This window comes from Cnephaeus nilssonii, assembly GCF_951640355.1.
Source record: "Cnephaeus nilssonii genome assembly, chromosome: 8".
NCBI classification, from domain to species: Eukaryota; Metazoa; Chordata; class Mammalia; order Chiroptera; family Vespertilionidae; genus Cnephaeus; species Cnephaeus nilssonii.
In genome coordinates, this window is record NC_137079.1 from 94,467,264 (window position 1) to 94,492,422 (window position 25,159).

Here is a 25,159-nt window from a genome sequence, read left to right on the forward strand (position 1 = left end):
TGCAAATGGCTCTATTTCATCCTTTCTTTGAGTAGTATTCTATTGTGTATATTTATGCACCACATCTTTATCCAGGACACTTTGGTTGTTTCCATGTCTTGGCCAACTGTGAATAATGCTGCAGTGAACATAGGAGTGCATGTATCTTTGTGAATACATGATTTCGAGTTTTTCGGGTTTATATCCAGGAGTGGGATTGCTGGGTTATATGATAGCTCTATTCTCAATTTTTTGAGGAATCGCCAGACTGCTTTCTATAGTGGTTGTACCAGTCTACATTCCCACCAGCAGTGAATGAGAGTTCCCTTTTTCCACATGCCAGTAAGGCTGAACATTATATATATATATATATATATATATATATATATATATATATATATATATATATATATTTGTATGTCTTCTTGGGAGAGGTGTATTTTCAGGTTCTCTGCCCACTTTTTGATTGGATTGTTTATTTATTTGGTGTTGAGTTTTATGAGTTCTTTATATATTTTGGAAATTAAACCTTTGTTGGAGCTACTGTTTGCAAATATCTTCTCCCATCTGGTTGACTGCCTGTTTATTTTGTTGTCTGTTTCTTTTGCTGTGCAGAAGCTCTTCAGTTTTATATAGTCCCATTCATTTATTTTTGCCTTTATCTCCCTTGCCATTGGGGTCAAATCCATAAAATGTTTTCTACCACCTGGGTCCATAAATTTGGTACCTATATTTTCTTCTATGTAACGTATAGTTTTGGATCTTATGTTTAGGTCTTTGATCCATTTTGAATTAATTTTTGTACATGGGGGCAAACTGTAATCCAGTTTCATTTGTTTGCATGTGGCTTTCCAGTTTTCCAGCACCATTTATTAAAGAGACTATCTTTACTCCAATGTGCATTTCTGGCTCCTTTGTAAAAAATTATCTGTGTGATTTTATATCTGGGCTCTCTATTCTGGTCCATTGATCTGTGTGTCTATTTCTCTGCCAATACCATGTTGTTTTGATTATTGTAGCTCTGCAGTATAATTTGAAGTCAGGTAGTGTGATACCTCCAGCTTTATTCTTTTTTCTCAGGGTTGTTTTGGCTATTTGGGATATTTTGTGGTTCTATACAAATCTGATAATTTCTCTTTCTATTTCTTTTTAAAATGACATTGGGATATTGATGGGGATTTCATTAAATCTGTATATTGCTTTGGGTAATATGGCCATTTTCACTATCCATGATTCTTCCAATCCATGAGCACAGGATATTTTTCCACTTTGTTGTGTCTTTTTCAATCTCTTTTAATAGTGCTTTGTAATTTTTAATATATGGGTCTTTCATATTCTTTGTTAAGTGTATTCCTAGGTATTTTATTCTTTTGGTTGTTATTGCAAAATGAATTGTTTAGTGGGTTTTCTTTTTCTGAAGTTTGATTGTTAGTATATAGAAAGGCAATGGATTTTGTATCCTGCAACTTGACTGTATTTGTCTATTGTTTTTAAAAGTTTTTGGTAGCGTCTTTAGGGTTTTCTATATACAGAATTACATCATTTGCAAAAAATGACAGTTTGACTTCTTCCTTCCATATTTGGATGCCTTTTACTTCTTTCTCTTGCCTTATTGTTCCTGACTTCAAGCAATATGTTGAATAAGTGTGGTGAGAGTGGACATCCTTGTCTTGTTCCTGATCTTAGAGGAAAAGCTTTCAGTTTTTTTACATTGAGTATGATATTAGCTGAGGGTTTATCATATATGGCCTTTACTAAGTTGAGGTACCTTCCTTCTATTCCTATTTTATTGATTTTTTAAATCATAAATGGATATTGTAACTTATTAAGTGCTTTTTTGGCATCTATTGATAAGATCATTTGATTTTTATCCTTTCTTTTGTTAATGTGGTATATTACATTGATTGATTTGTGAATGTTGAACCATTCTTATGCCCCTGGAATGAACCCCACTTGATCATGATGTGTTATTTTTTGGATGTACTGTTGTATTTGATTTGCTGGTATTTTGTTTAGGATTTTTGCATTTGTATTCATCAGAAATATCACTGGGCCTCCAGTACAAAGTAACAAAAAGCCAGGGACTGAATCCATGACTACTCTATCCAGCAAGGCTATCATTCGAAATTGAAGGTGAAATCAGGAGCAATGCAGACAAAAAAAGGCTAAAGTAGTTTATTACCACCAAACCAGCAATGCAAGAAATGCTAAAGGGACTGCTATAAGAAGAAGAAATAGAAAAGAGGGAGAAACACAGGCATAAGGAATAAAATGTCAACAAAGTACTTACCTATAATAATAAAAGCATAATATGCAAATTGACTGAATGGCCGAACAGCGGAACGACCATCTGGATGACCTTTCAGACGACCTCTGGATGAAGCCAGGACTGCAAGGGCCAAGGCAGCCAGGGCTACGAGGGACGAGGGCTGAGGCAGCCGGGGCTGTGAAGGCCTATTCTTGTATGAATTTTGTGCATCAGGCCTCTAGTCAAGAATAATCTTAAATATAAAAGGATTAAATGCTTTAATCAAAAGATATAGAGTAGCTGAATGGATAAGAAAACATGACCCATATACCAGTATATGCTGTCTACAAGAGATCCATCTCAGAACAAAGACTGAAAGTGAAGGGATGGGGAAAAAAATTTCAGGCAAATGGAAATGAAAAAAACAAACTAGGGTAGCAATACCTATATCTAACCAAATAAACCTCAAAGTGAAGGCCATAATATGAGATAAGGAAGGTTACTTCATAATCGATAAAATAAGAGGATATAACTCTGATAAACATATATGCACCCAATACAAGAGCATTCAAATACATAAAAAACTTCTAGAAGATATCAAGGGAGAGATCAACAGCAGTACAATCATAGTATGGGACTTTAATACTTCATCACTGGATAAATCTTCTAGACAAAAAAAAAAAAAAATCAACAAGGCAACAGCAATCTTAAACAACTCACTAGATCAGATGAAACTAATTGACATCTTCAGAACATTTCACCCCAAATCTACATAATATTCATTCTTCTCAAGTGCACATGGGGAATTTTCAAAGATAGACTACATATTTGGACACAAACTAAGTCTCTACAAATTCAAGAAGATTGAAATCATATCAAGCATCTTCTCAGATCACAATGGCATAAAATTAGAAATAAACTACAATAAAAACACTCAAAATCAACCAAACGTATGGAGGCTAAATAGCATGCTATTAAACAATGAATGGGTTACCAAAGAGATCAAAGAAGAAATAAAAATTCCAGAAACAAATGACAATGAAAACTCAATAATCCAAAGACACAGTGAAAGCAATCCTGAGAGGGAAGTTTATAGCACTACAGACTACAGGCATACCTCAAAAAAACAAAAAGCAAAAAACAAAACAAACAAAAAAACACACACACAAGAAAAACTTGTAATAAGTCATCTAACCCTACAAACTAAAGATCAGAGTGAAATAAATAACATAGAGACCTCCCCCCCAAAACAATATAAAAGATCAATAAAACCAAGAGCTGCTTCTTTGAAAGGATAAATAAAATTCATGAACCTCTAGCCAGACTTACCAAAAAACAGAGAGGACCCAAATAAACAAAATCGGAAACAAAAGAGGTGAAGTAACAACTGACCCCACAGAATTACAAAGGATCATAAAAAATACTATGAATGACTCAATTCTATCAAACTGGACAACCTTGATGAAATGGACATATTCCTAGAAAAATACAACCTTCCAAAACTTAATCAGAAAGGATCAGAAAACCTGAATATTTTGCCAAAACTGATGAAATTGAAGCAGTAATCAAAACCTGCCAGCAAACAAAGGCCCTGATATGAATGGCTTTATAGGGGAGTTTTACCAAACAGTCAAAGGAGAACTAACACCTATCTTCCTCAAACTATTCCAAAAAATTCAAGAGGAGGGAACACTTCAAAACTCTTTCAATGAAGCCATAGTGATCAGGCAAGAGGAAGAAATAAAAGACATCCAGATTAGGAAAGTGGAAGTAAAACTGTCATTATTTGCAGATGACATACTATACATAGAAAACCCTAATGATTCCACTAAAAAACTACTAGATTTAATAAATGAATTTGGCAACATAGCAGGATACAAAATTAACACCCAGAAATCTATGGCATTTTATACACCAACAATGAACTCATGGAAATAGAAACAACAACAACAAAAAATCCCATTTACCATTGCAACAAAAAAAATTAAGATATCTAGTAATAAATTTAACCAAGAAGGTTAAAGACCTGTATTTGGAAAACTACAGAATGTTGAAAAAAAAGATTGAGCAGGATATAAACAAATGGAAGAATATACCATGTCCATGAATTGGTAGAATCAGCATCATTGAAATGTCCATACTACCCAAAGCAATCTATAGATTAAGTGCAATACTTATTAAAAAACCAAAAGCATATTTCACAGACACAGAGCAATAACTCTCAAAATTTTTATAGAATTAGAAAAGACACTAAATAGCCTCAGCAATCCTGAGAAAGAAGAACAAAGTTTGAGGGATCACAATACCAGATATGAAGTTATACTTCAAAGCCTCTATACTCAAAACAGCCTGGTACTGGCACAAAAACAGGCATATAGACCAATGGAACAGAACAGAGAACCCAGAAATTGACTCAAGCTATTATGGTCAATTAATATTGGACAAAGGAGGCAAAAGCCTACAATGGAGACAAGATAGTCTCTACAATAAATGGTGTTGGAAAAATTTGACAAATGCATGCAAAAAAAAAAAAACAAAAAAGAAAGAAACTAGACCACCCGCTTACACAATACATAAAAATAAACTTAAAATGGACAAAATACTTAAATGTAAGTTGTGAAACCATAAAAATCTTAGAAGAAACCATAGGTTACAAAATCTCAGACATCTCTAATAGCAATATGTTTACCAACACATCTCCCAGGACAGTAAAAATGAAGGAGAAAATAAACAAATGGGACCATCCTAATATATAAAAACCCAGGGTACGTAACGTCTAAAACGACCAAAGGATCACCTGAACGCCAGGCTAGGGAGCTGAGGGGGCGTGGCTGGCCTTCAAACCACTGGCGGTCTTAGCCCAGTCTGGCCAGTGCCCCAGAGGGGACCCCTGCCACAATGAGGGTTGTGGCCAGCCTTCAAACTGCTGGTGGCCCCTAGCCCAGGGAGGCCTCCTAGCTGAGGATGCCAGAGTCTGTTCTGGACCTAGGGCCAGTGTCTCACTGCCAGTCTCCAGAGGTTGGAGTGCATCAACCGTCCAGCAAAAAGTAGGACGATCGAACTGTTCACAGTCTCAGAGCAGGCACCAGTCAGTGGCTGATGGAGTGGAGGCCAGACCAAAACAAAACAGCAGAAACACCCTGCCCACCTCAGCAGGTGCAGCTGCAGTCCACGCGGGCCTGGACAGTGTAGAAAGCACTACCTTCTCCTGGGTTCTGTGCTGGCACTGCAGCCTTGCTCACCTTCAAGCCCCCCTGAGTCCTAACAGCGAAATGTGTAGGGCATCCTGCAGGATTGTGCCATTCTGGGTGCTTTTGCCCAAAGACACCCTTTGGGATGAATTCAGAGGCACATCTCACTTCCCATGAGACTGGAAGAACCATGTAAAAGGAATTCGACAAAAGCTTTCCACATCTCTGTTTATTCTTTTGAATCCATAAAACGACCTTAACAAAAGCATTTGGGCCACCTAAGAGAGAATGCACTTTCTGGCCAGAGCATGCAGGATTCTTTTATTCCCAACAGGTTAAAAGAAGCAGAGAGCTGGCACAGTGGAAATGGCCCTGATGCCCTATGAAGAAATCACGGGAATGGGGTTGCAGAAATTCCACAAGCCTCTTGCCACCTTCTCCTTTGCAAACCACACCATCCAAATCCACCAGGACTGGAGGCAACTGGGAGTCACAGCCGTGGTTTGGGACACGGTAAGCAAATCCTGGGGGCCTCTGAAAACATATGCAATTGATTATAAGATTGGTCTTCATTTAAAAAGAAATAAAAAAACAGCTTTGTTGAGGTATAATTCATATACTGTACATGTCACCTAAAGTGTACAATGAACCAGTTTTTTTAAAGTAAATTCGGAATGGTACAACCATCACCATGCTCAATATTTAAATGTTTTCACGAACCCATCCCCTCCAAAAAAAAACTTCTACCCACTAGAATCACTTTCCTGATCATCTTCCCCAAAATAGATTGCATTTTAAGGGTGGGTAAAGGAAAGTTGAGGGAAGTTAAAATACTGCACAAAGAATATTGTAAAATGACAAAGTAAAGATCATGTGTTTTCTTTTTTTTTAATTTTTAATTATTTCAGAAAGAAAGGGAGAGGGAGAGAGAGAGATAGAAACATCCTATATAATAAAGAGGTAATATGCAAATTGACCATCATGCCCTCACACAAGATGGCCACCCCCATGTGGTCACAAGATGGCCGCCACAAGATGGCTGGCAGGGGAGGGCAGTTGTGGGCGACCAGGCCAGCAGGGGAGGGCAGTTAGGGGTGACAAGGCCAGCAGGGAAGAGCAGTTGGGGACAACCAAGCCTGCAGGGGAGGGAGGGCAGTTGGGGGGGGGGGGACCAGGTCTGAAGGGGAAGGCAGTTAGGGGTGACCAGGCTGGCAGAGGAGGGCAGTTGGGGGAGACCAGGCCAGCAGGGGCGGGCAGTTGGGGGGGACCAGGCCTGCAGGGGAGGGCAATTGTGGGTAACCAAGCTGACAGGGGAGGGCTGTTAGTGGCAATAGGGCTGGCAGGGGAGGGCAGTTGGGGGCAATCAGGCCAGCAGGGGAGCAGTTAGGCATCAATCAGGCTGGCAGGGGAGTGGTTTGGGGTGATTAGGCTGGCAGGCAGAAGCGATTAGGGGCAATCAGGCAGGCATGCAGGCGAGCAGTTGGGAGCCAGCAGTCCTGGATTGTGAGGGGGATGTCCACCTGCCAGTTTAGGCCCCTAAACTGATAGTTGGACATCCCACGAGGTGTCCCAGTTTGGAGAGGGTGCAGGCTGGGCTGAGGGACACCCCCCCAGTGCACAAATTTCTTGCACCAGGCCTCTAGTCAATGATAAGGATCACTAATCATCTGCCTCCCGCAGGCCCCCTAATGGGGATCGAGCCCGTAACCTAGGCATGTTCCCCTCACCAGAATCAAACCTGGGACCCTTCAGTCCACAGGCCGATGCTCTCTCCATTAAGCCAAACCGGCCAGGGCCATGCGTTTTCTTTACGTTCTGCGTGGTTGTAATGGTCCCCAAATCTATACAAATAAAAGGGTAATATGCTAATCAGAGTGGACGTCTTCCGGACGTCCTTCCAGACAAAGCTGCAGTGGCTGTGAGGGCCGAGGTTCAGGCAGCCGTGGGCACCTGAGAAGGGCTGAGGCTCAGGCTGGCAGTGGCAGCAGCAGCAGGGTAATGGGGGCGGTGCCTTCCCTTGATCTGCCAGGTTGCCTCTCGTGGAGGGAGGCCAGACTGGGGGCCAAGGCAGAGGCAGTTAGGGGTGATCAGGCCAGCAGGGGGCCAAGTTAGGTTTGATCAGGCTGGCCAGGGGGGCAAGGTGGGGTGATCAGGCCAGCAGGGGTACAAAGTAGGGGTGATCAGCCTGGCAGGCAGAGGGGTTAGGGGCAATCAGGCAGGCAGGCAGGCTAGCAGTTGGAGTCAGCGGTCCCGGATTGCAAGACGGATGTCAGACTGCCAGCAGTTGGACATCCCCCGAGGGGTCCCAGATTGGAGAGGGTGCAGGCTGGGCTGAGGAAACCCCCTCCGTGCACGAATTTCATGCACCGGGCCTCTAGTATTAAAATAAAAAGCTTCTGCACAGCAAAAGATACCATCAACAACATAACAAGAGAGCCCACTGAATAGAAGAACATATTTGCCAATGATACATCTGAAAAGTAGTTAATCTCCAAAATTTATAGAGAACTCATACAACTAACATAAAGAAGATAAACAATCCGATTTAAAAATAGGCAAAGGACCTGAATAGATAATTCTCCAAAGTGGATATATCTGGTATTATTCGTGGCTGGTTATTTCTCATTATCACACGTTTGAATATTAGGTTCCACTCTGTTCTGCCTGGTGAAGTTTATGCTGAGAAGTTGTATGAAATTCTAATGGGTTTTCTCTTGTAGGTCACTTCCTTTTCCCTGGCTGCTTTGAGAAGTTTTTCTTTGTTGTTAATTTTTGATGACTTAGTTACCAAGTGCCTTTGAGAGGGCCTCTTTGGGTTGAGGAAACTGGGTGTTCTCTTTACTTCTTGGATTTGAGGATCGAGTTCTTCCCATAGATTTGGGAAATTCTCATTCACTGTTTCTTTTAATAGACTCTCCATTACATGGCCCCTCTCTTCCCCCTCTGCAATGCCTATGATTGTGATATTACTTTTTCTGATGGAGTCAGAGAGGTCTCAAAGAGCTCTTTCATTTTTATTCTCAGCTCCTTCTCTTTTCCCTCGGTGTCATTTCTTGATTATTATCTTCAATATCACTAGTTCTTTCCTGTAACTGGTTGGTTCTGTTTCCTGTGCTCAACAATTAACTCTTAATCTCCTCTGTTTCTCCTGGCTGAAGGTAGTGCCTGCTACCGCTGGCTTTCTCCCCTCTCCAGAATTGCTTCATTTTCAGTATTTCTGATTGATTCTTTTTTTAAAGCTTCAATTTCCTTGGAGAAATAGTCCTATTTGTTCATTGATTTGTTTCCTGAGTGCACTGAATTGCCTGTCAGCATTTTCTCACATCCCAAGGATTTTCAGAACTGCAATCTTGAAATCTCTGTCATTTATCACATCATTCCATGTGTTCCAGCCTGCTTTCTGGAATTTTTCATTTTCTTTCTGGTCATCATCATTACTGTGGTTCTTCATGGTATTTGCTGCCTCCTTTGTTTTTCTCATTTATCTCTGAAGGGGTCTTTCTGCTATATTCAAGTAAATGGCACTGAATTGCAAGATTTTTACACTGTGGTCTCCTAGATTTGAGCCTCCATAGCTTCTGTAGGACAGTATCAGCTGTGCTGCTTGGGGGTGGGGTTTGTTTTGACCTCACTGTAATTGTGACTCCTGACCTCTGCAAAGTTCTGCCCTAAGCACCCCTCCTGGAGATCAGTCAAAGAGGGAAACAGCAATTCTACTGCAAGTACTCTTGGTTTACAGATAATAGGCTCCTGGGGCTAACTCCAAGGGCAACAGGAGGCGAATTTTGGGAGTACAAGCAGCAGCAGGGCTCTGTGATCACTCTTTGCTCTCACAGATCCTGGGAGTGACTCAGATCCTATTTGCTGCTCTTGCCATGCAGCTTGCCCTACTGGGCTACTCCACACACCCCCACACACACACTCCGCGCCCCCCAAGGAAGTGCCTGCTACAGCTTGCAGGACTATGTTTGTGGGGCATCTGTGCTTTCCGCCCTTCTTGTTTCCCTGTTTATTTCTGGTTGCCCACCTTTAGGTGTTTCAGTGTGCGTGTGTCTTTGTTGAGCAGGGACTTGTCTGTGGAATTATAGATGGCTAAGTTGTTGAAATGTCACAGGGAGAGGAAAAGATGTGCCTTTACACATCCATTTCTCTGATGTCACTCCCAGTTGGTAGTTTGCATTTTTATTATTATTAATTTTTAGAAATCTTTATTGTTAAAATAAATATTTTATTGTTGAAAGTATTACATAGCCGAAACCGGTTTGGCTCAGTGGACAGAGCGTCGGCCTGCGGACTGAAGGGTCCCGGGTTCGATTCCGGTCAAGGGCATGTACCTTGGCTGTGGGCACAACCCCAGTGGGGGGTGTGCAGGAGGCAGCTGATCGATGTTTCTCTCTCATCGATGTTTCTAACTCTCTATCCCTCTCTCTTCCTCTCTGTGAAAAATCAATAAAATATTTTTTAAAAAAGTATTACATATGTCCCCTTTTTATTTTTATTTTTTGTACTGCTTTTGTGTGGTTTGGGTATCAGGGTAATACGAAATTTATAAAATAAATTGGGAAGTATTTTCTTCTATTTTATGGAAGAGATTGTAAAATATTAATTGTAATTCTTTTAAATGTTTGGTAGAATTCTACTTTGAAACTATTTAGGGCTGAAAATTTATTTTTGGGGAGTTTTAAAATTACGAATTCAACATAGTTGCAGGGGTATAAACTTACCTACTTTTTTTAGTTATGGTAGTTTTTGTTTTTCAAAGAATTAGTTTTATTTAAATTGTCAAATTTATGCATATAGAATTATTTATGGTAATCATACAATTCTTTTGATGTCTACAAGGTTTAGTGATATCTTGGGTTTTATTTCTGATGTTGATAATTTGTGTCTTTTCCTTTTTTTAAAAATTCTAGAGGTGGAAGAAGGCACAGAAGGGATAAAAGGTGATGGGAAAATAAAATTAAAAAAATAAAATAAATATTAATAGAGGTTTGCCTTTTTTTAATCTTTCCAAAGAATCAGCTCTTTGTTTAATTGATTTTATTCTATTATTTTTTCTGCTCATGTTCCTTGATTTATGCCCTTTCTTGCTTTGGAAACAAAATGTGAGGTGTTTGAGTCCAAGTTCGTTGTCTCACAAAATTGAAGAATGAAGTCCTGGACAAAAATGGTTAGCGGGAGCAAAGTCTGAGAGAAACCAGCCCTGGAAAAGGTGCAGCTGGGGTTTCAGGAGCAGGCCAGTGTCCAGAGCTTCCTTTCCATGTTACTGTTGGGTGTTAAAGTCTATTAGTCCATGTGTAGAGCCCACATGGCCAGAAGCTACGTGGGTGTAGGGGATCCCATCTCCTGCCAGCCACAGGAGCGCCCAGTGCACTGGGGGTGAGAGAGCAGGCAAGAGGAAGCAGGTGATTTTTAATGTAGGGGGATGGATACAGCTTTGCTACTAGCTCCTGATTGGTCTTTTCAAAGAATTCTGCCTTAGTGACATCCTTGGGATTGGTTATACGCCTCACTGCCTTGTGATTGGTTATCTTCAAGTTGCTTGTCTTAGCAAACAATCTATACATTTTAAAGATTGTCTCTTACTGCATGCCCTTCTTTCCACATTTAGTTGGGTTGCTTTAGCAATTCCAGCTATTTGGGTTCCGGGTTATGTTTCCTCCCCCCACCCTATGGTCCCAATTCCTGACTACCTAGCTGCTCTCTGTCTCCTCAGTGTCATACCTTCTTCATTCCTTTCTTGGGGTTTATTTTTTTTTATGCAAGGTTCTTATGTGAGTGCTTAGATTATTGACAAGATTTTTTCTCATTTCTAACATATACCTTCAATACTATAAATTTGCTTTCCAGCACAGTTTTCACTGCAACCCACAGTGATAAAAGAGAGAAAGATGAACTTTTATGTATTGTATTTTCTTTTTAACTCAGTTCAGTGTATCTTTTTCATATACCATTAAACTTCCTCTTTGATTCATGGATTATTTAAAGTATTCAGGTTAGGAGATATCCTTGTGTTTTTTTCTATTTATTTTTAATTTGATTCCACTAGATCAGAGACCATATTCCATATAGTTTTAATTATTTTAAATTGGTTGAGATTTGTTTTATGGGGCAGAATATGCTCTATCTTGTTATACATTCCACGGGTGCTTGAAAATAGTGTGTATTCTGTAGTTTGGTTGTGTGTTCAGCAAAGGTCTATTAAATCATCTTGATTGATAGAGTTAAAATCTTCTATATCCTTGTTGATTTCCTCTCTAATTTTCCTATCAATTGTCGAGAAAGGGGTGTTGAAATATCCACCTACAATTGTGGGTTTGCTTATTTCTCCTTTAATTTTTGTCAATATTATTTTACATATTTTTCATCTCTGTTGTTGGTGCAAACACATGCAGGATTACTATATCTTCTTGGTTTGTTGACTCTTTTGTCATTATACTAGTCACGATGCACGAAATTTATGCAAGAGTAGGCCTTCCTTCCCCTAGCTGCCAGCACCAGCTTCCCTCTGGCACCCGGGACCCGGGCTTCCCTCACAGCTCCAGTTTCATCTGGAAGGACATCTGGTCTAATTAGCATATTACACTTTTATTATTATAGATAATGTTCCTCGCACAATCTGGAAATTTTCTTTGCTGTGAACTCTATTTTATGTGATAAAAATATAGGCACTACTGCTTTCATTTGATTTACACTTGCATGACATATACTTTTGAATCCTTTTACTTTTAACCTACTTATATCATTACATTTGAAGGGAATTTCTTGTAGATAACATATACTTGGGTCATGTTTTCAAATTCACTTTTTCAGTATCTGTATTTTAATTGGTATAGGTAAACAATTTACATTTAATGTATTTACTGATATATGTATAGTCTAGAGGCCCAGTGCATGAAATTTGTGCACTGGAGGTGGGTGTCCCTCAGCCCGGCCTGTGCCCTCTCACAGTCCAGGACCCCTTGGGGGATGTCCACCTGTTGGATGTCCTAAGCCAGCAGTCAGACAACCCTCTTGTAGTCTGGGGTTCTCACAGTTCAGGTCCCCTCACTCCTTACCACCTGCCTGCAGTGGAGGTGGGAGAGGCTCCTGCCACCACTGCTGCATTTGCCAGCCATGAGTCCAATTTCTGGCTGTGCAGCACTACCTCTGTGGGAGTGCACTGACCACCAGGGGGCAGCTCCTGCATTGAGCATCTGCCCTTGGTGGTCAGTGCACATTATAGCGACTGGTCATTCCGCCAGTTGTTCTACCATTTGGTTGATTTGCATATAAGGGTTTTATTATATAGAAAAGCTTACATTTGCCATTTTATTTTTGTTGTTGTTTTTTTTGTGTGTGTGTGTTTTCTGTTTTTTTCTACCTTCCTATGGGTTATTTGACCATTTTTTTATAATTCCATTTTTATTTGTTTGTGGTGTTTTTGAGTGTATCACTTTGAATAGCTTTTTCAGTACTTGCTATATGCATTACAATTTATATATACACTAGAGGCCCGATGCATGAAACTCGTGCAAGAGTAGGCCTTCCTTCCCCCAGCTTCCGGCACCGGCTTCCCTCTGCCACCCAGCACCTGGGCTTCCCTTGCAGCCCTGGCTTCATCCAGAAGGATGGAAGGACGTCTGGTCTAATTAGCATATTATGCTTTTATTATTATAGATAACTTGGTTGACTAGTGCCTTCACTTTAGCAGTTCCAGTGAAGTACAGAAACATTACTTTCATTTATGCCTTTATTCCTTCAATTTATAAAAGAAGTATTTCTTCTACTTATATTTAGAATCACATAATACAGTGTTATGATTTTTACTTCCACAATAAAACATAATTTAGACAACTAAAGAGAAGGAAAAGTCGATCATATTCACCCATATTTTTGCTTCCCAGGATCTTTCTTTATTCCTGATGTTCCAGGGTTTCTTCCTTATTGATTTCCATTCTTTTAAGAGCATTTCCTTTAGCTATTCTTTTAGTATAGGTCTTCTAGCAACAAATTCTCTTAGTTTTCCTTCATCTGAGACTGTCTTGTTTCCCTTTTATATCTGAAGTATAGTTTTGGTATACATAAAATTGTGGGTTCATGGTTCTTTTCTTTTAGCACTTAAAAAGTGTCGTGCCATTGCCTTCTGTATCCACGATTTCTGCTGAGAAATACTTATTTGAATTGCCTTTTCCTTATAGATAAGGTTTTATTTCTCTCTGCCTGGTTTTTTAAAAAAATAACTAACTATAATTTATTAAGTGCATAGTATACAAGAGTGTTTAACTCTAATGTTCAGAATACTCAAATTTATAGATGAGTAAACTAACGTTTAGAAAAATTGAGAAATTCACCTAAAACCACAAAATTAGACAGTGGCAGAAGTCTGATTGAACCAGATAAGTCTCGGTCCAAAACTCAGCCTCTGTCATATGTCTTGGTGTGGATATCTTTGGATTTATCCTGTTTAAGATTCATTCAGTTTTTCAATCTGTAGGTTTATGTCTTTAGCCAAATTTGAGAAGTTTTCATCTATTATTATTATTATTATTATTATTATTATTATTATTTTATGATAAATTTTGCACTGTTCTTTTTTTTTTAAATTTTTATATGCCCTGACAGAGTATCAAACTCATGACCTTGGCATATCAGGATGATGCTCTAACCAACTGAGCTACCTGGCCAGGGCTCAGGTATTATTTCTTGACTACTTTTTCAGCCTTACTTTCCTTCTCCTCTTCTTTCCATATATCAATGACATGTATAGTAGATATTTCATTACAGTTATACTAGTGGCCTGGTGCACAAAATTCATACACTCGGGGGGGGGGGTCCCTCAGCCTGACCTGTGCCCTCTTGCAGTCTGGGAGCCCTCGGGGGATGTCTGACTGACAGCTTAGACCCACTACCTGCAGCAGTTGGACATCCTTAGCACTGCTGAAGAGGCGGGAGAGGCTCCCGTCACTGCTGCTGTGCTCACCAGCTGTGAGCCCAGCTTCTGGCTGAGTGGCACTCCCACTGTGGGAGCACACTGACCACCAGTGGGCAGCTTCTGCATTGAGTGTCTGCTCCCTGGTGCACATCATAGCAATCAGCAGTTCTGACGTTTGGTCAATTTGCATATTAGCCTTTTATTATATAGGATGTCCCATCAATTTGTTTTTCAGTGTATTTACTCTCTCTTCAGCTTTAGTAATTTCTATTGTTCTATCTTTCAGTTCACTGATTCTTTCCTCTGTCCCTCCATTCTGCCACTGAACCCACACATTGAGTTTTAAATTTTGATTATTATAGTTTTCAGTTATAAAATTTGCATTTAGTGTGTTTTTTTTGTTTTTTACATCTACTTTGCTGACATTTTCTAGCTTTTATTTGTTTCACGTGTGTTTGTATTTGCTTCTTGGAGCTTTTTAATGATAGTTACTTTAAAATCATTGGTCGAAAATTCTAACATCTGTTATTTGAATGGTGTTATCTTTTGATTGTATCTTTTTATTCAGTTTGAGATCTGTTTCTTCATATATTTTTTTAATTGACATTGGCTATTTTGTTATGATATTCTGGATATTACTTAAACCTTATGTTTTAGTGGGTTTAATTCTGCTTTTATAGGGAAGGTGGTGCACCTCTCTGTTATTTCCATAGCCAGCCAGTATTGACATCTGAGGAGGATAGTTCCTTGTTACTTCTGGGTGGTGGTGAGATTACTGGCTCTCTTCTAGGCCTTCACTGATTTCTTCTTGGTTGGAAGGAGTAGCAGTGCCTCATTATTGTCACCTTCACTGACACCATGGGGAGAGATGTCCTTTCTATGGTATTGGTGAGCTACTAGGTCTTATCTAATATCACTCCATCAGGGGAGAAAAAGGGCACCTAGTTCTTACCAGGTGGGGATATAAGTGCAGGTTTCCTATGTGGTTTCCATGGACACTGAGGTAGGGTGGCTTATTATCACCTAGCAGAGATAAGTGTCCTGGTAACTTGCTCGGTTTTCTGTGATACAACTTTGGTGTGGGGCCTTTGGTTGCTTCAGTATAGCCTGCCAAGGGTGGAAGTTTAAGATTTCTACAGCATTTGCTGAATGGATCACAGTTTATTTTGTGGTATTTGGTTGGAGAAGGATTGTTACTATGTAAACATCATCTGTTTTCCTGTGCTGGTCTTTTCCTGATCCTTTGGCTAGAGAGAGGCTTTTGTTGGCGTTTGCAAGTTTCTGTCTTCTCTGGCACCTAGTCTGGGTAACACAAGACTAAAAGAAAACCCAGGGAACTCACTTGTTCTATTCATCTATACTGAGAGCAGCAGCACCATGGCTTATTACCTACTCAGTGGGGATGGTGGAAGCAGAGGCTTTGAAAAGGGTGTTTGAATAGACTGATATTGTGGGAGATGGTTACTGTATAGATTCTTATGAGTTGTAAGAAATATTACCTTATTCGTTATTGTGTTCCATTTGTGAGAGGGAAAAAAAAAACACGCCAGTTATTTAGTTTAGCAGTACTTGGGAAGTCTGAAAACAGTGTAGAAATGAATAAATTAAATATGAAGGGATATGAGAATATTTTAGACTATAAGAGATCAAATTTAAAGTTGTAAATAAATCATGGATAGTAATAATCTTCAATAATAAACGAGGAAGAAATACCACATGAAATGAATTTACGAAGATAACTGAAAACTATCAAATTCCATATGTGTTGCTAAACTATATTAGTTCTAAGATGCAATCTATTAATCATAGCCTACTTAGTCAGAATATGTTCATTACAGATTCCTGACAAATTACAGCTGCAATTTCCCTGTCAGAAGTTTGACATTCTTTATAATATTTACTGTGCCTTTTTAACAGTATTTAAAAATAAGTTAGATTCCTGCAAATGTAATTAGGTTAAAGATGTTCTGTCTCTAATAAAAACTCTCTAATTCAGTGGTTCTCAACCTTCCTAATGCCGCGACCCTTTAATACAGTTCCTCATGTTGTGGTGACCCCCAACCATAAAATTATTTTTGTTGCTACTTCATAATCATGATATGTCTGGAATATTTTGTTGTCAAAAAGCAAGAATACTTTCAAAGATATAAGGGGCAGTAAAAGAATGATTAGATATGCTTTAAGGGATTTGCATCTGTAAAAAGCCATGAATTAATAACACCCTAAGTAAAAAAGTAGTTATTATATAAAAGAAACATATATGTTAAAAGATTTTTGCAGTAGAGAGTATTACTTTGTGTGATAATACACACACACACACACACACACACACACACACACACACTTGTTTCTATCTGTGTAAGTAGGATATAAATCCTGTATAAAGTAGGAATTCCACCAAGAGCAGGAAGTAGTGATAAGTATTTGTGCTCATATGAAGTAAGCTAATAAATTAGATATCAAAGTTCAGCAGACCTGTTGGTCAATAAGATGGAGATTTCAAAATTTTGTTTCTGTAAAGTAAATTAGCCTAATCTCTAATATCTGAGCCTAACATCACTAGAGGTGAGCAGTTGATAGAGATTAAACCCTAAATGGCTCTAATAATTAAAATAAAAAATATAGCAAAAATATATACTTTTTAATAATATATTTATAAATAATGCAGACTAGGTTCATATATCATAGTGACAGGACAATAGATTCGAGACCTGAACATCCAAAAGTTTAAGACCACATCATTATCAGAAAGCACCAATTTTCAAAACACTGAAACTTAAACAATCCTATATAATAAAAGGCTAAAATGCAAATAGACCGAACAGTTGAACAACTGAAAAACGGATCACTATGATGTGTGCTAACCACCAGGGGGCACACATGGAACATGGCGGGCATTGTTGGTGAGATGGTGAAGCAGGTGAGCGGGGGCACCAGACCAAGGCGGGGTCCCAGTTGCTGTCATAGGGATGAGCCTCTGATGGTTACTGAAAATTCTTTGCTCCCACACGCTGCAGTCCTGCCTGGTGCTCGCACCCACTTCCAGTGCCCAGCGCTGGCCCCAATTGCTTGGCCCCATCAGTGGGTGCGAGCAGTGGCTGCCAGCCCCGATCACCCCTCAGGGCTTCTCCACCTCCCCCTGCTCCCTACGGGTGATCGGGGCCAGTAGACACTTCTCACACCTGCTGCAGGTGACAGCCCCACTCACACCTGCTGCCGGCTCCCAGTGCCTATCCTGATCACTTGGCACTGTCAGCGGGTGTGAGCAGGGCCAGTGTTGTCAGCATGTGGGAGTGGCAGCAGTGGGAGCGGGGCTGCAGGCAGACAGGGGACCAGGGGCTATGGCAGGAGGGGCCAGGTGGGGGCATGGAGGATGGGCCGAGACCCGCCCCTGTTACCACTGTAGCCTCGCGGCCCACAGTTCCTTTCAAGGTATACGAATTTGTGCATTGGGACCCTAGTTTATTATATAAAATGACTCGGAAAGAGTTGTATATGCTCTTGGTCACAGAGACTCATTAAAGAAGGGGGCCCATGACTCAAAAGAGTCTATTTATAGTGAAGCTAAAAGAAAAGGCTTCTGGGCTTCTAGTCAAGATGGTGGAGTATGTAAATGCTGTGCTCTCTTCTTCCATGACCATATCAAAATTTCAACAAAACTATAGAACAACTATCATTGAGAACTGCCTGAAGTCTAGTAGCTAAGAATATATAGGAGAAACCACATTCTGACTGGTAGGAGCACTGTAATCATTTTGTAATCATGAAAATGGTTATAAAAAAGTAGACAAAATAGATTTAAAACAAAGGCTATAATAAGACGCATAGAAGGAATCAGCAATTTCACTTCTGGGAATTTATCTGAAGAAACCCAAGACAATATTTAAAAAGACAGGCATCCACATGTTCATTGCAGCAGCCTATATAATAAAAGCCTAATATGCGTGTCTGGTTGTCCTGTCGGCTGTTCAACCAATCAAAGCATAATATGCTAATGATATGCTAAGCCCGCTCAACTGCTTGCTTTGACATGCACTGACCACCAGGGGGCAGTCACTCTGACCAGTAGGTTAGCTTGCGGCTGAGGTCGGCCAATTGGGACTAAATGAGATGGGCCAGACAGACCCTGGAGCCCTCCTGCAGTCCCTCCCCAGATGGCCAACTTCCTGCTTCCCTCCCCAACCCCAATCATGCACCAGTGGTGTCCCTTGGCCTGGCCTGTGCCCTCTCGCAATCCAGGACCCCTCAGGGGATGTCAGAGAGCTGGTTTCAACCCAATCCCACAGGCCAGGCCGAGAGACCCCTGAATTCATGCACCGGGCCTCTAGTCTTACCTAATAATAAACATGTAAATTGACCGTACCTCCGCTACGCCCACAGCCAATCAGAGTGAGTATGCAAATTAACCCAAAAATGGCGGTTAATTTGCATACATACCTGGGTCCCAGGAACCTCCTTGACACCCAGGTCACTCCCAGCTGGCCATCGGAAGGGAGTGGCCCTTCCCAAGCCTAAAGCCTCTGCCGAAGTTTTAGGCTTGGGAAAGGGCCGAGCCTGCGATCGGAGGGGTGGGGGGCCACTTCCCAAGCCTAAAGCCTGGGGTGGAGGCTTTAGGCTTGGGAAGGGGCTGAGCGTGCGATCAAATGCAGACCATCTGGAAGTCAGCGCTGGGTTGCCCAGCTGCAGCCTGGTGAACCAGCACTGACTGCCCAGGTGGCTGAGACCCAGAAAGTGAGTCAGGGTCTGATCTGCAGCCTTAGTGGAAGCTGTTGATCAGTGTACTTACCTCTCTCTTTCTCTCCCTTTCTTTCTGATCACCAGGCTTTTCTTTCTCTCCCAGCCTTGAGGGGGCTGCTGGTAAGCCCCACCTCTTTGATCAGGCCCAGAGATAGGCCTGGAGATGCTGACTGGCATATGAACTGACCAATCAGAACCAAAGGTGGGTGCTATGGGGAGCCAATGGCTATTTAAGAGGCAGAGCTTTTGACGCTGACTGGCATAGGAACCGACCGATCAGAACCAAAGGTGGGTGCTGTGGGGAGCCAACGGCTGCCTAGGAGGTGGAGCTTCTGATGCTGACTGGCATAGGAACTGAACAATGAGAACCAAATCTGGGTGCTATGAGGAGCTAATGGATGCCTAGGAGGCAAAGCTTTTGACGCTGGCATAGGAACTGACCAATCAGAACCAAATTGGCCAGCAGAGGAGGGCAGTTGGGGGTGACATCAGGCCTGCAGGAGAGGGCAGTTAGGGGTGATCAGGCTGGCAGGCAGAGGCAGTTAGGGGCAATCAGGCAGGCAGGCAGGTGAGCAGTAAGGAGCCAGTGGTCCAAGATTGTGAGAGGAATGTCTGATTGCCGGTTTAGGCCCAATCCCTAGGATTGGGCCTAAAATGGCAGTCGGACATCCCACAAGGGGTCCCCAATTGGAGAGGGTGCAGGGTGAGTTGAGGGAACTGCCCCCTCCGTTCACGAATTTCATGCACTGGGCCTCTAGTTATTTATAATAGCCACAATATGGAAGCAACCAAAGGACCCATCAATAGATGATTGGATAAAGAGTAAGTGTTACGTATATACTATGGAATATTACTCAACCATTAAAAAATGGAATCTTGCCATCTGCAACAACATTGATGGACCTAGAGGGTATTTTTTTTTATTGATTTTTTACAGAGAGGAAGAGAGAGAAGGATAGAGAGTTAGAAACATCGATGAGAGAGAAACATCGATCAGCTACCTCCTGCACACTCCCCACTGGGGATGTGCCCGAAACCAAGGTACATGCCCTTGACTGGAATCAAACCTGGGACCCTTCAGTCCGCAGGCCGACGCTCTATCCACTGAGCCAAACCAGTCAGGGCTGATGGACCTAGAGGGTATTACTTAAGTGAAATAAGTCAGACATAGGAAGACAAATACCATATGATTTCACTTATATGTGAAATCTAAAAAACAAAATAAATAAATAAACAAAATAGAAACAGACTTATAGATACAGAGAACAGACTGACATTTGCCAGAGGGGAGGGATGTTGGGGGTCTGGGTAAAGAAGATGAAGGGATTAAGCAAAATAAATGATCCATTGGCCCAAACAACATTATAGTGATTGCCAAAAGGAAAGGAAGTTGGGAGGAGATGCAAGAAGGTAAAGTGGGATAAAAGTGACAGAAAGACACTTGACTTTGGGTAGTGAACACACGATACAATATATAGATGATGTATTATAGAGTTGTAGACTGGAAACCTATATAATTTTATTAATCAATGTCATCCAAATAAATTCAATAAAATTTTAAAAAGAGAGAGAGGAGACTTACTCCTAACCCTCAACTTCCTCATTGGTCTTGATTTGGAAAGTGAGGTACTAGATGGTGATAATGCTTATGACCTCTGATCTTGAAAGAATCCATCCATGGTAAATGGTAGAATGCTTAGAGGAAAGAAAGATGGGAACTAGAGAGGCAATATGCTGACAGTGTTTGAGTCTCTGCTCCTAGCACCTGAAGTCTCAGGAGCTGTCCTGATTTTATTTTAATTAATTAATTAATTTTATAATTTCTTTATTGATTAAGGTATCACATATTTGTCCTCATCCCCCCATTACCATCCCAAACCCTTCCCCACGCATGCCCCCCCCCCCCCTGTTGTCTGTGACCACTGGTTAGGCTCATATGCATGCACACAAGTCCTTTGGTTGGTCTCTCCCCCTTATCCCCACCCTCCCCTACGTTCCCTCTGAGGTCCGACAGTCTGATCTATGCTTCCTTGTCTCCACGTCTGTTCTTGTTCATCAGTCTATGTTGTTCATCATTTCCCCTAGATGAGTGAGATCATGTGCTACTAGAAATACACTTATAAGTACCGAAAATGAGACAAGCAATAATGGTTATGCTGAGAGGCAAATGAATCAGTCTGTAGTGAGTTTTTTTCTGGGCCAACAGTTCTTTTGCGACCCAATTTCAATGTCAAACAGTTCCTTATGTGCACATGTCAGCAATGATATTTCAGTTCTGGATGGTGGACAAATGGTGGTAATGCAGGTCCGACCCTCTCTAGTTTGGTTCTGGGCAACCTGCAGTGACACACAGCTGCTGACTGTTAGTATGGCAAGGCGTCGTCAGTGTCTTCCATCTCTGGATTGTTTCTCTTCTGTCTTCATGGCTGGAGTAGTCCTGTCAATTCCTCTCTGTTGCAGGAATCCACATGGTCTCGGAGTTGTTTTCTGAAAATATACAAACATATTCTCGACCAAAAGTTAATAAAGGAATCTTCTATAAATTTGACTTGCGATCCTTTTTCATTTTTTGCCCAAACGATTTTCCTTTGGCTTGTTTTGACACCATGTATGTTTTACATGGGTGTCTTGCTGTTAGCATTACAAATGAAAGTTAATTTTCTAAAGTAAAAATTTTCTATATGTAATATACTTACAGGATATTTTTCCTTACATGATATTCTTCTACTATCCCCCCTTTTTTGATTTAAATATTAGGAGGCTTTTGGAAATTTTATGATATAGTCTTGATAGCTTTTAAATTTTAATTTTTTGCACTAAAATATGACTGCTTTAGGTTCATTACATGTTATGAAATTTTACCATGAGATGAACTACCAATAAAAATTTTAGTTAACACTTTAGGAACAGCTTTTTGTCTAGTATAATTAATTTTTCTAGAATATTCGCTTATTTCAATTAGCCAATTTAAATTAGCCTGAAAACTAGACTACTATTTTACTGTCAAATTTATACTCTAACAACAATCTTATTTTACCCTGTAAATATTAGTGGAAAGTATTATTTGCCTTCTTGAGTAGGCCCTGAGCATTCCTGGTACTAGGTTGGATTTAGGTATCAAAAACCCTCTTCCCCACACCAAGGGTACAAGACAGCTCAAACAAGTCTTGTTGCAGTGAGAGGGCAGCTGCTGTCAGCCAAGTCTCTGTCTCTTACCTGGGTCTCAATTTGAGCTGGGCATGGGAAGCTAAGCAGCCATGGGGGCAGGAGACCTCCCTCAGAAGGGGTGAGGGTTCAGGCCCCTGCAAAGTTGGGGGTGTGAGGGTCTGTGCCCCACCTCTGTTGACCCCCAAGTTCTCTCTTGATGTCCCCTCTGCGACTGTGCCTGTCTTAGGTTGTTCCTTCCCTGAGGAATCTTACCCACCTCTGGCTAACCAGCCATCCTTAGGGGACAGGCAGGGTGATGTGAGGTTCAGTACTGTCTCCTTGGTAGCCTATGCCCCCACGGCCTCCATGCCCAGCACCTGCCTTTGGGATCCCCTCGCCTGCTGGCAGGGTCCCAGCACTGATCACATATCTTGGGGAACCTGGGTTTCTTCTCCAGGGAGGGCCCAGCTTGCCCCACTGGGCGAGAGACAGATCCATGGTACCAACCATCATGAAGCTTCAACCTCGGCATGAACAGAAAGCTCAGACAACAGCTGTGGGCAATTGGATTGTGAGAAGAGGGTCTCTCTTGGCCAAAAGGGCAAGAGTGGCCAATTTAGAATGCTCAAGTGCCTTCCCAGGGGGCCCTCTACACAATGGAAGGGATTAAATCCTTTCATGTCCTTTTTAAATTGCGCCAGACATTCAAATAATTAGTTTGTAAGTTTGTTTGGGATAATTGTATATTATGCTGTTGTAATTCTAAAATATCAAGAGATGTGTTACCTTTGTCTCCAAGCTCCAAAAAGATGATGTTTTATTGATTCCCAATGGTGAGAGGTACTATTATAGGTAATGGGGGTAACACAAATCTGGGAAAAATTATAATGACATTGTAGAATAATATCATGTAAGGATATTCTTTGCTCTAGGCCATGGCAATTCCATTTCAAACTGGCTGTCAATTTCTTTTTGTATAGACAAAGTCTTGGTTACATTTTTCTGCACCTCTCCCAGGAGCAAGTAGTGATAGTCCCTTCCTGTGGTGTCCACACAAGCCAGAATTTTAAAAGCACTTATTCCAAATGGGGAAGTGTGCTAGCTATTTATTACTTCTAAACCCTACACTCAACCCACCCCTTTTTTTTGTCTTAATTTGTAATAGCATATTGGACTTTGCAGACAACATTTCTACTTTAACAACTAGTGTGATGTTAAACTCTGTCAATAGGCAGTGCTGGAGGAGATAGCAAGAGGAAAGAAAGAATAAGGGTCTTTTCTTCTTCCTGTTCTTCTCTTTGTTGTCATGTGTGATGGGGATCAGCGGGTCCTGGCAACCATCACCCCAGCAGCAACCTGCTCCCATGGTTCTGGCAAGTAGCCTGGAGCCTATTTCTTCTTCACCTTGTTTAGCAGTATGTTTCTGCAGCAGCCAGTTTCTCCTCAAATATCAGAATTTCCCTCATGCAGAGGGAAGACACCTCCTTTAAGTTTCCAAGGAAAAGAAGTATAACCTTGCTTAGCTTGTTCAAAGAACTATAGTTCTTCACTTAATATGAGGGTTGGGGGAGGGGGTCTATGGTTTATAAGTTAGATTGGAAAGGACAATGTGCATTATATTAAGGACTTTGGGCATATTCTATTGACAGCTGAATATGTAAAGATTTTTTTATACTATGTGCTAGGCACTTTGTCAAGTGATTACATATATTAATATATTCTTAAATGAACAATATAGAGTAGATACTCTGTTTATTATCATTATGCATATTGGAAAGTAAATCCAAGAATATTGAAATGTTCACATGATCACACAATACTAAATGGTGAAGAATTCTATAACACAAAGTCTAGTTTTGCCACTGAGCTATACTGTTTCCATGGGCAATAAATGAATAATGTTTCTTTTTTATGACAAACTCATGATATATTGTCTATTGTCCCCTAATTCAGGGATGCACCAGAGCTGGCTTGTACCGGTTCACAAAAACCAACTGTGCCTATATTTTTCTAACTCTGATTAGTGACATTGTGTTGGCAGCTTGAAATCAGCCATAGTGGTGGTATTTACACCATGTAAAGAGGCATATACTAAAAGTCAGGGTTTTTTTCCGTAAAAATAGTTGATAAATATATACCAACATATCACTGCTCCACAATCTTGTATTTTTCCAAATGTACAAAATATATAGACCTATTGTTTTCCCAATCATTTTGCCTTCATGTAAATTGAAATATTTTTGATTCAATGCTTGCAAACCCATTCAGAAGTTAAATTGCACGACTTCATATGATATATTTATATATAAGCTGATTTTTCATGAGAATGAATTGAAGTAAAAAACAACCCACCAAGATCCCTGTTTTTTCGTTGACCACCAGTTTCATGACTACCATTTTCTAATTTATTTATAAACAAAACATTTTTAATTTTTTTTTTCCAATTTTTTTATTAAGGTATTATATGTGTACATATCTTACCATTGCCCTCCCCACACCCCACTCCCATATATGCCCCCACCCCCCAGAGTTTTGCATCCATTGGTTATGCTTATATGCATGCATACAAGTCCTTTGATTGATCTCTTATCTCCCCCACCTCTCCCTAACCTTCCCCTTGTAATTTGACAGTCTGTTTGATGCTTTACTGTCTCTGTATCTATCTTTTTGTTCAAGTTTATAATGTTCTTTATTATCCATAAATGAGTGAGATCATGTGGTATTTTTCTTTCATTGACTGACTTATTTCACTTAACATAATGTTCTCCAATTCCTCCCAGGTTGCTGCAAATGATGAGAATTCCTTCTTTTTTATGGCAGCATAGTATTCCATTGTGTAGATGTACCACAGTTTTCTGATCCAGTCATCTGCTGACGGGCACCTAGGCTGTTTCCAAATCTTAGCTATGGTGAATTGCGCTGCTATGAACATAGGGGTGCATA